General features: G+C 38.9%; 1 pseudogene; it reads left to right on the top strand.

Annotated features, from left to right (window-relative positions):
- The first annotated feature begins 3266 nt into the window (after positions 1 to 3266).
- LOC133756537 (zinc finger protein 596-like) lies at positions 3267 to 9475 on the top strand (annotated as a pseudogene).
- Positions 9476 to 9970: the final 495 nt, after the last annotated feature.

Raw genomic sequence — 9970 nt, forward strand, 5'->3', positions numbered from 1 at the left:
TTTTTTAAAACCTCAGGCACTTACTTTTTTTAGACTTATTTATTTTATTTGAAAGGCAAAGTTACAGAGAGGCAGAGAGAGAGAGAGGCCTTCCATCTGCTGATTCACTTCCCAAATGGTCGCAATGGCTGGAGCTGGACTGATCTAAAGCCAGGAGTCAGGAGATTTTTCTGCATCTCCCACTAGAGTGCAGGGGCCCAAGGACCTGAGCCATCTTCTACTGTTTTCCCAGGCCATAGCAGAGAGCTGGATAGGAAGTAGAGCAGCCGGGACTCGAACCAGAGCCTATATGGGATGTCAGCACTGCTGGAGGTGGCTTTACCTACTGTGCCACAGCACTGGCCCCTTATATGTTTATTTGTAAGCTAGAGTGAGAAAGAGACAGGCAGAGAGAGGAAGAGAGAGATCTTTCACCCACTAGTTCACTCTTCAAGTGCCCACAAGAACTGGAGGCCAAAGTCAGAAGTCAGGACCTCCATCTGGGGGTTCCATATAGTTGGCAGGAACCCAAGTACAAGAGTCATCATCTGCTACCTCCCAGGTACGTTAGCCAAAAGCAGGATCAGAAGAGAAGGTGAGACTGTTCCAGGCACAATGACATAGAATATAGGCAACCCAAGTGGCAGCTTAACCTACTGTGCCACAATGCCCACCCCAATTGCTAGAAATCATTCATAAATTTATTTTAATTCTGTGAAATATCCCCTCTCTCTCTTTATCTCTCCCCTCCTTTGTGTGTGTGTGTGTGTGTATCTGTCTCTTTCTTTCCCCATCCCCCACATGATTCCCCCCATCGACTTCCTCCCACCAAAGAGATCAGGAATTCCTCCTTACAGCCCTTGCATCCTGAAGGGTCCTTTTCTCTTCCTGTATTTAACATTTGTTGAGATTTCAAAGAGTCGAAAGCTCCAATTCTTCCTTGTTCATAGCAAGCAACAAAATATCCATTATCTTGATGAAGAAATCGAAAACGGCCCTTTAAAGTAATACAACTAGTAATTACAGGTGCTAGGACTCTAAGCTAGTAATACTAAGCCCAAATTCATTCAACTTTTGATTTATTACATGGTCTTTTACATCTCCCATGGGATTCCTCCTGCCACTCTGTAATCCTCAGCGCTGTGTACTAAAATCTAGACTATAAAATGGATGATTAACAGAAAGGAATTCTTACTTTTGCTTTATGAAACATCAATACACTTGTTTAGTGAAGCTATGAAATTTATACTTCTTAACTACTTGGGGCTAAGTTATTGAAACATTACCCAACATATTTAGTTTAGCCAATACTTCACCAGAGAATCTACATGACTTCCCCTACTTTAAGGAACTGGGCATGTTTATTATCATTAAGACAACTCTCTTTGAAGCTTCAAAGAAGCTGGCAGGTCAGTTACCACTGTCCAAACACATTCCAGCATCTCCTATAGACTGAAATATAGTTCTCACCCCAGAAAAGCAGAGGCTATATATTTTTTCTCTCCTGAGGCTGAACTGAAGAGCCTTCATTCTCCATCTGAAAAAGATGTTGATCTTCTTTTGTTCTGCTCAAATTCTCACTTTTCTAATATTAAGAATCTATATTTCAGTTAAGTATGTTACTTTTTTGAGAAGGTATTTCTTTCATTTATTTTTAATTTAAAATATTTTATTTATTCTTTTTTGAGATAACATATCTCTAATTTACATTATAGTCAAAGGCTTATTGGCTCCACTAAATTAAGAGTTCAACAAATGGAAAGTAAAAAAGACCATAGTCCAGCAAGCAAATAGGCAAGGGCTGTCAACAGGAATCCAATGAAAAGATGTTCGGTATGTTACTACATATAGGCTGCATTCCTTGGTTTATTTTGTCTCAGGGACCCAGAGAGTTTTCTTTATTCATCATTATTTTTCAAAGCAGTCACAAAGAAGTCTATATATTGCACTCAGTACTGTATGTAAAATATAAACAGAGCTCAGTCCTTGCCTAGAAAGTCCAAAACCTGTTGGAGAAAATAAACCCGTGATAGATAATTCTAATACTGGAATATAAATTTCCTAAAAGAAATAAAACAGGAACCCAGAGTTTTTTTCCCACATACTCATTTCCTTCACTTCAATATTTACAGCCTTGGTTGGTATCAAACTTAATTTTATATTTCTAACTTTTTTGGCTATTCTAGCATCAAAAATTACTTAGCATAAAATGTCTGTAAATAAAAAACCAAGGGACATTTTCATTATTTCACTTCTTACCAGATGATGTTCATCTTCATCCACGTAAGGACATTGTAGAGAGGGAGAAAAGGTTTGTCATATTTACATCACTCCCAAACTTCAACAATAATTTTAATTAAAAAATCTGGCTATCTCAAAACCTAGCTAATTGAACTCTACCAAAGAGTCTTGACATTGTTATGCTTATAAATAATTTTCCTAAAATACATGCAAATTAATTGACTGAATTTAGTTCATACATATGTTGCTGATATAGGATTTCGGGGTGATAAATATAATTAACTAGAGAATATTAGTATGGCATAGAATACCCTGTGATTCCTACTCTTATTACTATCCATAAAAATTACCTTAAAGTCTATTATCTCAAATTTTCACGAAATTAAGTGATTATAATTAAGAACTCTACTGTTCATCCATTGTCTGTTAAACAAAGTCTCGTGGGCTTCACTGAAAGAGGAACAATTTGAGAATTGCTTTACTGGAAAAAATACCAGACTGAGCAACTTTTTTATGTTTAAAGTGCCCAGAAAACATAACAAACCATGCTCAAAAGATAATTAAATGAATTAAAATTTAAAAAGATTAATGACATTTCTCTAACTTTCACTTCATTAACTGTTAACTACCACCAATATCTAGGATGTTTCTCCTTTAATAAACATGAGGTCTGGAGGTGGAGCCAAAATAGCAGCTGAGTAAGGAGCTCCAGCAGCCACCTCCTTTCAGGGACATCAATGTGAGCAGCTTTACACACACCAAGTCACCTCCACAGGAGCTATGGAAGCCAAGTGAGAGACCACACTGCCTCAACTTGTAATAACTGTAAGAAAAGTCTAACTGAAGAAAGCATAGAGGAAAGATTTGTCCATGTCGCCCTTCTCCCAGCTCCAAGCAGCATGGCAGGAGAGATAGCTCCTGCTTAGGAGAGGGAGAGCAAATTGAATCCCAGTGCAATGTTCTTGCCACAGGAAACTGAGTATTTGAATCCCAGGTGGCTGACAGCACCCCTCTCCCAAGTGCTCGCAGAAAGCAAAACTCCAGGTATGCTGAGATGCCAGTACAGGGAAGTTAGGACATGTGTTGAAGCTCAAAGCCAGGCATTCTGTGCCAAGACCCAGCACCTGCTAAATCCCAAAGGCTACTACCACTCAGCTAGTGCTCACAGACTGAGCCTACAGATTTGCCCAGAATTAGATGGCTACCTGCAACACCGGCTTCCTGTATGGTGATACTTCAAACATCAGCTGCCCCACTTCCAATCCAGCTCCCGCTAATGCGCCAGGGAAGGCAGTGCATGATGGCCCAGTCCTTGTGCCCCTGCACCCACATGGGAGACCTAGATTAAACTCCTGGGTCCTGGCTTCTGCCTGGCCCAGCCCTGGCTGTTGCAGCCATCTGGGGAATGAACCAGTGGATGGAAGACCTCCCTCTCTCCCTCTCCCTCTACCTCTTTCTCTCCCTTTCTCTCTCTATAACTCTGCCCTTCAAATAAATGATATTTTTTAAAAACATAAACTGCTGCTCAGTGTGAGGCCTAAACAACATGCTGATAACTTAGACAGTTTGAGGAATGCAGACATTCAGGGCTGACCCCATTGAGCTCCCTGTCTTCCTTATGCAGCCACCAGCAAGGAGAGTTGTTAAGTTCTTCTCAAGCAGAATCCACTCTCTGTATTGAGCTCCCTTTTTGTCTTTTGGGCCACTGGAGTTTGCATTTTGAGAGCCTGCCTAATGTTTGCTGAAGAGTCATAGGAAAAAGTCATAGGAAAAAAATGTTGCTGTTAAACAACATGTTTAACATGTTGCTGTATGAACCTCAGTTTTAATCATTTATTAATCCAGTAAGCTTGTTATCACAGTATATATAAGGCAATGAAGCTTTGTGTCTAGCCTGGGACCAAATAAACAGAAGGAGAGTAAATTGCTTGCTGCGTATCAGCCATGAGAGTGGAAAAACAGGAAAAGGGAGCATGTCTGGCTTTGGGTTTTGTATTTTACTCATTCTGCTTCTGTGATATTTTTGTGTTTGCTTGATTTATCAATGAGCTGAGATTGTGGAGGCCAACTGCTGCCTCCCTTGCCTGCCCCACAAGGCTCTGTATCCGAGTCTTGCTAGAAGTTTCTATTTTTAGTTTTGAGTCTCTGTGTTCTAGTCAAGTGGCCAGGATGAGGCATGGGGACACATATGCATTAGTAGCATCTGGGCTGCAAGCCTCTTGGCAGATTCCAGCCCAGTGCTCATCTGTGGTTTCTCTGTCTCTATCTCTGGACCATGCTGGGAAGAGTTGGATCCTCTCATAACTACTTATCCTCCCCCTTGAACTCAACATCTGCTATGTGTATTAGGTACTGGGTCAGGTCTTGTCCTTTATAACCATCTTAGGCATCACATGAATTCTCAGGATCCAGGACGATCCCAAAGGAGTGGATCAATAGGGAGGGTACCTGAGCCCAGTATTCTTGAGGCATTGGTTAGAATAACACAGGCAGATGCAATTTTAGCTTTACTTGCTTTTTCAAAAGAAAAGAGTAAGGGCCAGCACTGTGGCATAGTGCATAAAGCTGCCATCTATGGCACTGGCATCCCATATGGACACCAGTTTGTGTCAGCTGCTCCACTTCCAATCCAGCTCCCTGCTAATATGCCTGGGAAAGCATCAGAAGAGGACCCAAATATTTCCAAATACTTGGGCCCCTGAACCTACTAGGGAGACATGGAAGAAGCTCCTGGCTCCTGGCTTCAGATCAGCCCAGCTCTTGCCACTGAGGCCATTTGGGGATTGAACCAGTGGATGGAAGATCTCTGTCTATCTCTTGCTCTCTTTCTCTGTAACTCTGCCTTCCAAACAAATAAATAAATCTTTAAAAAAAAATTTCAGATGGCAGCTAGTTTTGTTTTCCATAAGCAATTCAAAAGTGATTGTTACAATGAGTAAATTAATCAAAAACAACTGACATACATGTTTATAAACAAACTCTTCATACCTCAAAAATCTTTTTCAATCACTTGTAATCTAAAAGTCCACTATGTTCAGTTAAGTAATAAATATGCATCAGATGCCTAGGTAATTTCTAAATAAGTGAAAATACTAATGCATCAATGATTAAATGTTTCATATTTACATATTTTCGCATCCTGTCTTTATATCATACAAAGAAACTAAATGTATTTGGCTCTGTTAATAAATATATCCTGTGTCCATTTTTAAAAAGTGAGAAAGCACTCATTCCTAAAACATTTGAAGTAATGTGAATCTACAGGGTGCTGGTTCATGATTGCTAAGGATTAAAATTCTAATACCTTCAGCTCCACTCATTTTGTTGCAAGTGACAGAATTTAATTGTTTTTGTGGCTGGACAATAATTCCTTGTGTATAGGTACCACAATTTCTTTACCCATTCATCTGATGATGGGCCTCCTGTTAAGTGAAATAAGTCAGCTATGGAAAGAAAAAGACCACAAGTTTTCCGTGGTATGTGGAAGCTAAGAAAGAAAGTGAGAGAGAGGGGGAGAGAAAGAGAGAGAGAGATATCATTATACTAAGTGAAGTAAACCAGGAAAGAAAGAAGAAAGAAAGAAAGAAAGAAAGAAAGAAAGAAAGAAAGAAAGAAAGAAAGAAAGAAAGAAAGAAAGAGAGAGAGAGAAAGAAAGAGAGAGAGAGAGAGAAAGAGAGAGAGAGAGAGAAAGAAAGGAGGGAGGGAGGGAGGGAAGGAAGGAAGGAAGGAAGGAAGGAAGGAAGGAAGGAAGGAAGGAAGGAAAAGAACGAACCTCAATTTGAACACAAAATAATGATTACTAGGGCTGTGAGAGAGAGAAGGAGACAGAGAGAATTTGGTTAACAGGCACTAAGTCAGAGTCAGACCAAAGCTGTAAGTTGCAAATGTTACACAGTAAACTGAGTTGACTATAGTTGACAATAACGCGTTATGTATTTTTTTTTTTTGACAGACAGAGTGGATAGTGAGAGAGAGACAGAGAGAAAGGTCTTCCTTTTTGCCGTTGGTTCACCCTCCAATGGCCGCTGCGGCCGGCCAGCACATAGTGCTGATCCGAAGCCAGGAGCCAGGCGCTTCTCCTGAGTAACATCAAACAAGGGGAAATGTTGATTCCTCTGATTGGATCAGTGCACAGGGTGTATATAGAGTCAACATATATATATATATATATATATATATATATGATCAACATATCTATATATGTAGATAGATATCTGATCCAACCGATATATATATATACATATATTGTTGATAAATATACAACTGATCCAACATATATATATATAGATATTTAGATATAGATATAGATATATGTAGATCCAACATTGGAATATACATATATATATTGAAATATATGGAATATATATATGTTGAAATTTCACACCCTAGCTTATAAATATGTTGCTATTGTTATAATTTTCTCTTTCTCAACCTATCTCTCATACCTTATGCAAGTTGAATTCAAACATTTATGAGAAACATGTATTGTGAAAATTAGCAGGACTTTTAAAACTTTTTGTACCAAGTAAATTTATCTTTTAGTTCTATTTCCATGAATTTTTGAAGTACCAAAGGATAAAAATTAACTAAAAAAATGTATCATTGACCTAAATATAATCATAAACATATAAAATGTACAAAAAGAGAACATACAGATCATTTGACTTTTGATTGGGTAAATTATTTTTTTACAAAGATTTATTTATTTGTTTGAAAGTCAGAGTTGCAGAGAGAGGGGAAGATGAAGATCTTCCATCTACTGATTCACTCCCAGATGACCACAATGGCCAGGGATGAGCCAGGTTGAAGCCAGGAGCCAGGAGCTTCATCCAGGTCCCCACATGGTGCAGGGACTAAAGAACTTGGACTATCTTCTGTTGCTTTCCCAGGTTCAATAACAGGGAATCAGATAGGAAGTGGAACAGCCAGGATTGTAACCAACATCCATATGGAATACTTGTATTGTAGGCAACAGTATAACCCGCTGCACCAAAGCTCTGCCCTGAAAATTATTAAGAATAATAGCAAAATGCAATCTATCAAAAATTGACCTTTATAAAAATTAAACCCTTTTGTTCTATAGAAAACCCTGTTAGGAACAGGAAAACATAAACTACAAATTAGTAGAAAAATATGTCCAACTTACATATCTAACAAAGCACTTGTACCCAGGATAAAGAACTCTCAAAACTTTATAATAAGAAAGCAATCCACATTTCAGTGAGCAAAATATTGAAAAATCACTTCAATAAGGAAGATATATAGATGTCAAAAATTTATACAGGGGCCAGCACTGTGGTGTAGCTGGTAGAGCTGCCGCCTGCAGTGCCAGCATCCATTATGGGTGCAGGTTTGAGTCCTGGATGCTCCACTTCCAATCCCTTTCTCTCTCTTATAGCCTGCAAAAGCAGTAGAAGATGGTTCAAGTCCTTGGGCCCCTGTATTCACATGGGAGACCCAGAAGAAGTGCCTGGCTCCTGGCTTTAGATGGGTCCAGCTCCAGCCGTTGCAGCAATTTGGGGAGTGAACCAGTGGATGGAAGACTCTCTCTCTCTCTTTCTCTCTCTCTCTATCTCTCTCTCTATCTCTGTGCCTCTGCCTCTCTGTAACTCTCTGCCTTTCAAATAAATAAACAAATCTCTGAAAAAAATTTATATGAATATTATCAATATTAATAATTGAAAATTAAAAGTCAAAAATACTACCACAAATACATTAGGATGCTTAAAATGAAAAACCAAGAAATTATAATATCAAGTTCGAGTAATGGTGTAGAGGCACTGAAACTTCCAGACATTGCTAATGGAAATCCAAAATGGAAGGTCTTCTTTGAAAATTCTAATGAATTTAAAAAAGGAAGCTCAGAATTTTTTTAATGTTGAAAGATTTTAATGTTGAAAGAAAAAAATTTTTATTTTAATTTTGAAAGAAAAAAGAAAAATTCAAAGAAAACTGAAATTAAACATGTTTTAATCACAGTTTACTCTTAAATTGTATCATGTGTCTTGGTTCTTCTCTCTTGGATCTCTGTCTTGGCTCCTCTCCTCCTCTCGTCTCTCTTCTCTCTGCTCTATCTTCTCTCCTCACTAGCTCCTCTCCTCTGGCTCTCTCTCTTATACTATTTCTCTCTCTTTTTCCTTCACCGCCCGTTCACTCCAGCCTGTTGGGTGTTTCCCAATAAACCCTTTCCCTTACTCCGGTGTTTGTTGTGTTTTGCGACGGCTAACAATATATAACATTGGTGCCGTGACTCGGATAACCTTACATTGGTGATCCAGTGTCCCCCAGTGATTTTGCTCTCCCTTTGGGGACCTCTGAACGGCTCTGGGGTCCTGGATTTCTGCCGATTGCAAAACACACCCCCAGAACTCCTCCCATGCCACCGAACACTCTGCGATCGATTTCCATCCACACATCGGCCTTGCAAATTCTGAGGAATCCATGACTTTTGAGGATGCAGCCGTGGACTTCACCCGGGGAGAGTGAACACATCCCAAAGAAAGATGTTCAGAGATGTGATTGTAGAGAACATTAGTCATCTGATGTGTATGAGATCTCATACTCTAGAGAATTCTTTTGAATGTCGTGATTTCAGGGAAGATTCTACTGAACATATAACATTGACTCAAAATGTTATAACTGGCATAAGAAAGAAACCCTATATAAGCAAAAAGAAAAAAAAATAGGAAATCTTTCATTGGCTTGTCATCTTTTAATCAACATAAGGAAATCCATACAAGGTATAAGTCATATGAGAGTCATCTATGTGGTTATGCCTTTATTCAAAGCACTTCCCTTATACAGTACAAGAAAATGACAATGGAGAGATAACATTTGAATGCCACATGTGTGCAAAAATCTTCAGTAAAAGTTCTAATCTCAGGCAACATGAGACGATTCACACTGGCAGAAAGCCACATGGATGTCGTCTGGGTGGGAAAGCCTTCACTCATTGCTCTGACCCTAGAAAACGTGAGAGAACTCACACTGGAGAGAAAGCACCTGGATGTCGTCTGTGTGGAAAAGCCTTCCATCTTCATCTGTCCTTAGACAACACGAGAGAACTCACCCTGGAGAGAAGCCATATGAATGTGATATATGTGATAAGGCCTTCAATAGAAGTTATAACTTTAGGCTTCATGGGAGAGTTCACACTGGAGAGAAACCATATGAATGCCCTCTATGTGGGAAAGCCTTCAGGAATCATTTTAACCTTAAACAACATGAGACAACACACACTGTACAAGTCATATGACAGATTCATCAGCAATAACTTCAACTAATAAACACACCTGGGACTAACACACAGAAGCAACTTTGTTTTTAATCAGTGTGGAAGAACCTTTATTGATCATTACTGTTTCACTTAACCTAAGTTAATGCAAAGTGGAGGGGATCCATATATATATTTCACCTACATGGCACAGACTTTGGACATTCAGTTACCATATATGATACAAGAAGACCAAAACTGCAAGTTAAATAAATGTGGAAAATCTTTATCTACAACTCCATTAAAAGGGAGAAGTCACACGTAAGAGAAATTCTATGCCTGTCATCAGTGTGGAAATGCCTTCATTTATAATTTATTCCTTAAACAAATGAGTAAAATCTAAAGTTTATAAAAAAAATTGTATCATGTAATACAACTTAAATATGATTCCCACAGGCCTCCTATGCATGGAAGTATCTCTGGGACACTCTTTATGTCTAAGATTTTGTATCCACAAAATAGAATCACAACCCAACC

This window comes from Lepus europaeus, chromosome 3 (genome assembly GCF_033115175.1).
Source record: "Lepus europaeus isolate LE1 chromosome 3, mLepTim1.pri, whole genome shotgun sequence".
NCBI lineage: Eukaryota > Metazoa > Chordata > Mammalia > Lagomorpha > Leporidae > Lepus > Lepus europaeus.